The sequence below is a fragment of the Aegilops tauschii genome, chromosome 4 (genome assembly GCF_002575655.3).
Source record: "Aegilops tauschii subsp. strangulata cultivar AL8/78 chromosome 4, Aet v6.0, whole genome shotgun sequence".
NCBI lineage: Eukaryota > Viridiplantae > Streptophyta > Magnoliopsida > Poales > Poaceae > Aegilops > Aegilops tauschii.
This window is the reverse complement of record NC_053038.3, coordinates 278,384,229-278,390,435: the sequence shown is the minus strand read 5'-3', so window position 1 is coordinate 278,390,435 and position 6,207 is coordinate 278,384,229.

The following is a 6,207-nucleotide window of genomic DNA, read 5'->3' as shown; positions in this document are numbered from 1 at the left end:
AGGTAGCGCGGCATAGCAATAGAGCGAACAACTAGCAAGCAAAGATAGAAGTGATTTCGAGGGTATGGTCATCTTGCCTGAGATCCCGCTAGGAAGAAGAACGAGTCCATGAAGTAGACAAACGGATGTAGTCGAACGAATCCTAACAACTCCAGAACGAAACCGAAGCTAACGAGAGAAGCAACCCGGAAAGAAACAAACAACATAGTAAACAATCATCACATAAACATGGCATGATGCACAATCAAGTATATGATGCATGTCCAGTTTAATGAGGCATGGCATGGCAAAGTGCAACAAACAACACTACAAATTAAGTGGAGTTCAATATGCAACAAGTTGCATATTGGCGAAACACCACATTCACGTTATTTAGTTCGCTCTTGTTTATGTACCCAACAATATTAAATGTTATTAAACATGGCAAGGGGTGACGCATATGAAAACTACCTAGCTAGGCAAGTTTAAATGAGGCCGGAACAACAAACAACAATTCCGGAAAATCCCCATTTGCATATTTTAAATTTGGTACCGTTCTGCCCTAAACACAATTTTAATGGTGTTAACCAGCAAAATAAAGTGCACCATGTTAAACTAGGCATTTTCTACCCCATTTACATATAAAGTTTATTTAAATCCGAGCTACGGTTATTTAGTTATGAAATAAATCATTTTAATATGGCATTTGAGCAAATTAAAGCAAACAACAATTTAAACATTTTTAACATGGATGAAGGCAGCATATTATGAATCTAGAAGAAATTCTAAGCATTTTACATATATAAGTTATTTACATATGATGCATGATTCTGGAGTAATTAAATGCATGATCTAGAGGGGCTATTCTGCAAAACTGCCAATCTCAGGATGAATATGCAAGTTCGTCCAGAGCAGGAAAAAACATGGCAGGCCGAATCTAATGGAACTGGGCTGCTCACCACGGGCTGAGGCCCAGGTTGGTGGAGGCGCGGCTGGGCGGAGGAAGAAGGGGCGCTGGGCTGGGCCTTGGCAAAAGCAGGCCGGGTGGGCTAGTTGGATCGAACGAGGGGAGAAGGCGCGGTCAACGCGGCCGTCGCGACTGCAGTCTCCACCTCTCGAACAGAGGCAGTAGTGGGACTGGCGCTGGTCGTCGTCCCCGCACGCAGAAGCAGGGGAGGCCGGCGATGAGGGCTTGGCGGCGCACCAGGCGAGCTGGGGACTCCGGGATCTGACGCAGGCCGGAGGCGGGACGAGTAGGGCGACGCGGATCCCGTCGATCCCCACCGAAATCGAAGACTGGTGGAGTGTTCGGCGGGGAACCTGCAGGGCCATGGCGAGGCAATAAATTCAGAGAAGTGGTAGGGGGAGGCTAGAAATAGGAGAAGGAGAGGGACAGGCAGAGGGAGGCGGACCCGATGGAACTCGCGCTCCGGCGAGCTACTGCTCGTTGCCGGGCCGACGGAGACAGGTGGCCTCGGGACGATAGGGACTCATTAGGGCAGGGTGGTGCGGAGCGGCGGAGAGGCGCAGGGCTTGATGCACGACGGTGGCACGGGGACTAGCTTGGTGGCCGGAGACGCGGATCCGGGCCAGTTCGGGTCGGGGAGGCGAGGTAGCAGGCCGGCGTGGAAGAACTCAGGCGGCCATGGCATTTCCTGCCAGAGAAATGAGAGGGAGGCGTGAGAGAGAGAAGCACGGGGAGGAAGGGAGATACAGGGGAGGAGAGGAGCGGGATGAGGCCGGCAACATGACCTGCTGCTGCTGTGGTCGCCGGCGGCGTGGGCGTGCAAGGCGGCGGTGAGGCGCTGCTTGGAGGGAGTGGTTGGGCGGCGGCGCAAATCGAGGGAGGACGAGGGAAGCAGGGGAGATCCAGGAGAGGAGTGGCGGCTGCGGGTTGGCTCGGGATGTATCCCGAGGGAACCAGAGACTGGCGGGGGGGGGGGGGGGGAGGATCCCTAGAAATTAGGGATTGGTCTGATGATTGCACTGCTATTTATAGTAGGTGGGTGTGGGCAGGGTTATCTCGTCCCTTCATTTGTAATCGGACGGACCAAAATAAATAGGTTAGGAAGTCCAATAAATAAAACGAAGATATCTTAGGGATACTTGGAGATGATCCGTACCCAACGGTGACAACTGTCCGGGTTGAGTTCGGGGAAGTTTCGGACACGCACGCAAAAGGGGGTAAGGCGGTCACGGACAAGAGGGAAGCGAAAACCCGATGGGACTCGGAACAGTCAACGAAAGAAAGGGGGAAACGTGGCAACTACGAGCGGATGCATGTTTTGAAAACATGACGGCAACGGAGTGCCGATGCAATGCGAATGATGCGTTAATGAATGCAACAAACAAACGAAAAACATGACAACAACGGAAAACATGGAAGCCGTCTAGAGCATCGGTCTCAGGGCGTTACAACACTCCACCACTACAAGAGGATCTCGTCCCGAGATCTAGGATTGCACTGGAGAGAAAACAAAAAGGGAAGAGGTAAAACAAAGTTGCTTCTTCGACAAACGAGTGAAACCACGAACCTTGAGAGATTGAACGAACAAAAAGAGAGAATACAAGGGAGATGAACGAGATTGAAAACACTCCGTTATCAAAGAGGAACAAGGAACATTGCGAAAACCTTGTAGGTTGAAAGACATTTAACCAGAGCTTAACGGATGAAAAGGAATATGAAAGCACACCGGTAGAATAGAGAAACAAGGGACACCATGTGAACCTTGAAGTTTGCAAAGCTATGAATGACGAGAACAGTGGACGAGAAGTACATGCAAGCACTCCGGTTGAAACGAGATGTACAAGGAACGATAAGGATCAATTACGATAACGCTCCGGTTGGAAAATGGAAGGCATAGACTATGAACTTGGCAAAATGAAAGCACTTCGATGAGACTTCGGTGAAAAGAGGAATGATAGACACAACACTCGAGTTAAATGGATTAGTAAGAAAAGAACACGATCCTCACAATTCGAGATGAGCGAAGAGAGCAACATCACCATGCCTCCGAAAGAAAAAATAGAAGATAGATCATTGGAATAAAGGAATGGAGAAGAAAATGATGACTTCTGCCACAAATGAGCTTGGAAAGCATCCTTCCAAGAAGGTTATAACGGAGTTGTTGGGAAATCAACAACGAAAAGAACAAGCTTGTTGTGCGCTTATGGAACACATCTCAAAATTATGAGGTGACAACCTGCCACTAACTGAAACAATTGCTTGCTTGAGATCAACGAAGAGATGAAAACTTCTCTCGCCGAGAGGATAGGAGAAAACTTGGATCATTGATAGACACCACAATTAGCAACATTCCTTCGAGAAGGCTTTAAGTGAAATCTATACCAAGATAGATTCAACAAAGAGATTGGTGGATTTAAAATATCTCATTCTTGACAACATGTGAATCATGAAACGCGAACTCAAATTGTCAAGAATGACATAACACCACCTCAAATGATAAGGTAGAATGAATTGCACTTTAGAATGCAAGATGAAGAATGCTTGGACTCCACAAAACAAAACATGTGTTGAACACCATGTTAATTTTAGAGTATATCTTAGCGGATCTTCACTCCGAGAGAAATCTTGAAGAACAATTGAAGAATGAAAGGAATCCTTCATGAGGCACCATGTTGAACCTCCATGAAGAACTCTGATAATAAAAGAATGATCAAACGAAAGGGAAAGTTGAAAAGAACTCCGGGAGAAGCCTTGCAATGATTAAATGAAGATTTGAAATGATATAATTGAAATAACTTGGAGCTCCGGAAAGAAAAATGAACAAATGAGATCAAGAATTTTGATGAATCTCCGGAATAAGGAATTGAATTTACTCGATGGAACAAGAATAAGAATTACATTATGCTCATCCTTCACTAATTAAATTGATGACAAGCAATGGATTTGGCATACTACTTATTCTCGTAGAAAGGATTAAGATATATATGGCGAAAACTTGGGAAGGTCTTCAACGAACCACCGGTAGGATTGGAACAACGAATTAATTGATATGATAACGAAGGAAGAGAAATCTTGAACGAACCACCGTAAGAATTGAAAACAATTGAAGAAAAGAGGATGAAACACCGTAAGAATTAAAGAACGCGCGACAATACTAGAGGGAATTTAGATACATGAGAACGAATAGATCACGAGCTGACTAGAGGATACTTGAACGATGCACCGGGAGAATATGGAGATGAACGAAGAGACATCAATTTAGAATAATTGGAGGACGAGGCTGAAAACTTAGAACGAAGAAATCTTCTGAAATGATGGCCTTTGGAGAATCAAACTGAAAAGACTCATGAATTGCTCCGGATGGGTGAAAAGAATTCTCACAATCGAAAACAATTATTAAAGTGGCGTGAAGCTAGAACCACGAATCTTCAAGAGATTGGACCATGATTTTAGGAGAAATCTCTACCTTGATCTTGAAATGTTGAGAATGACGATGAGAAACACCACCATGAATTGTTGAGGCACTCCGGAATGAAAATTGGAAAGCATGAACCAACGATGAAAAGAATTTGAAAGATCTTGGAGAAAGACATATGACTGATGATAATTCATTCTTACGTCAAACTTTGAAATGAATTTGAGAATAACTCCAGAAAAATTAGAAGAGTCAGGTAAGATCCTGGGAAAAGACCTGTGGGTTAGGGCCCACTCAAAAGATACACCGTTGAATGATTAAAAGAAAGATTGCGCCGGTTGAATTAAATGGCTCAAAAGAGATAACAACCTTGAGATAGCTTGAACGGATTGGGAATGGAAATGCGAATATTCTGAGATATCTTCAGCACTCCAGATAACATGAATAGCAAGAGGTGGATGATTAAGAGATGCACCGACATAAGAAAGCATTGAAGAGAGGAAAGGAATATGATCGACACTGAAAGCTTGAATTGAATCCACCGGAGAAGAAAAGAGAAGGGAGAATGATAAACTTGAAGCTTCGTTAGCATCTTCATGAGAAATCACCGATTAAGAACATGGAGGAAAAGAATGAAGAGACTTCACATCCATAAGATGGATACTTGATTCAGAAATCTGAGTGTTTGAAGAAAAAGGGTGGGAGGGCGGGAAAAACAAAGGCAACTTGGGGCTGATGGAATAAACACCGTTGAGAAAACTATAGGATTGACCTTGCGGATGTGGAAAAATGATCGGATCCACTTGAAGAGAAGCACGCCGGATGGAAAAGAATTGACATGACAGTCTTGATAATCAAGAAGGATTATCATCCACATAGAAATATGAGAACACCGCTTAGGATAAGGTATGGAATAAACACTTGGCATTGAAGCAACTCGAATACCACAAAACAAAACAAAAACAAAGGATTTGGCTTGCAGAATAAGCCGGAACAAACATATAATAGAGATTTCGTCCGAAGTATTCGTGGTGGGGCCCACACGGGCTCGATCGTACAACACCATCATGTACAAGGCAGTGCACATGACATACGAAGCGTCCCCGAGTCGGCATAGCCAAGGACTCTTTAAGACACTACGAGACCACTATAAAACCAAACGTGGATAGGCAGACCACTAGACGTCGAACCCCAATCTCATATCATGCATCTGTCGGAAAGATATCCTAGGAGCTACTTGAATTCCCACTTATAAACTCCCAAAACTTTCTGGTTATGCAATCTGGTGTTGGGGATACAGGGGACGCAATATATCTCACCCAAACTAACAATCCCTAGATCCAGCTGTATCCATCCTTCAACACATAGCCAAGAAACCTTCGGAAATCATTTACCTCAACCTTCGAAAAGCATCCGTTATACGAGTTATGGCAATACTCCCGAACTCGCGCACCAGTACTCGGTGGCGTCGAGGTGATCTCACCAACAACTGCATAAAAGAGTTTTTCGATGTCTGCGAAACTCAGGTATTCCAGAACTGCAACGATAAAATTGTGACAACAACACCTCGGAGCTCAACTCCCCGGGACACTGCCACAACCCCTAAATGTCAGGAGGCACCAAGAACAATGTTCTCGTCACAAAACCATCGGAACGATTCCAAGATACCCACGTGATCCTAAATTTTTTTTTGTGAAATTTGAGGAGAGGAGAGTCAAAACTTCTACGTCAGGGGGCCTCACCAGAGCGACAAAGGGACTGAGGAGTAAAAAGAATCCTACTCTTCGATATATATAATCCTAAGACTCAAAACAATTTTTTGTTCTAGACTCAACAACGCCAGCGA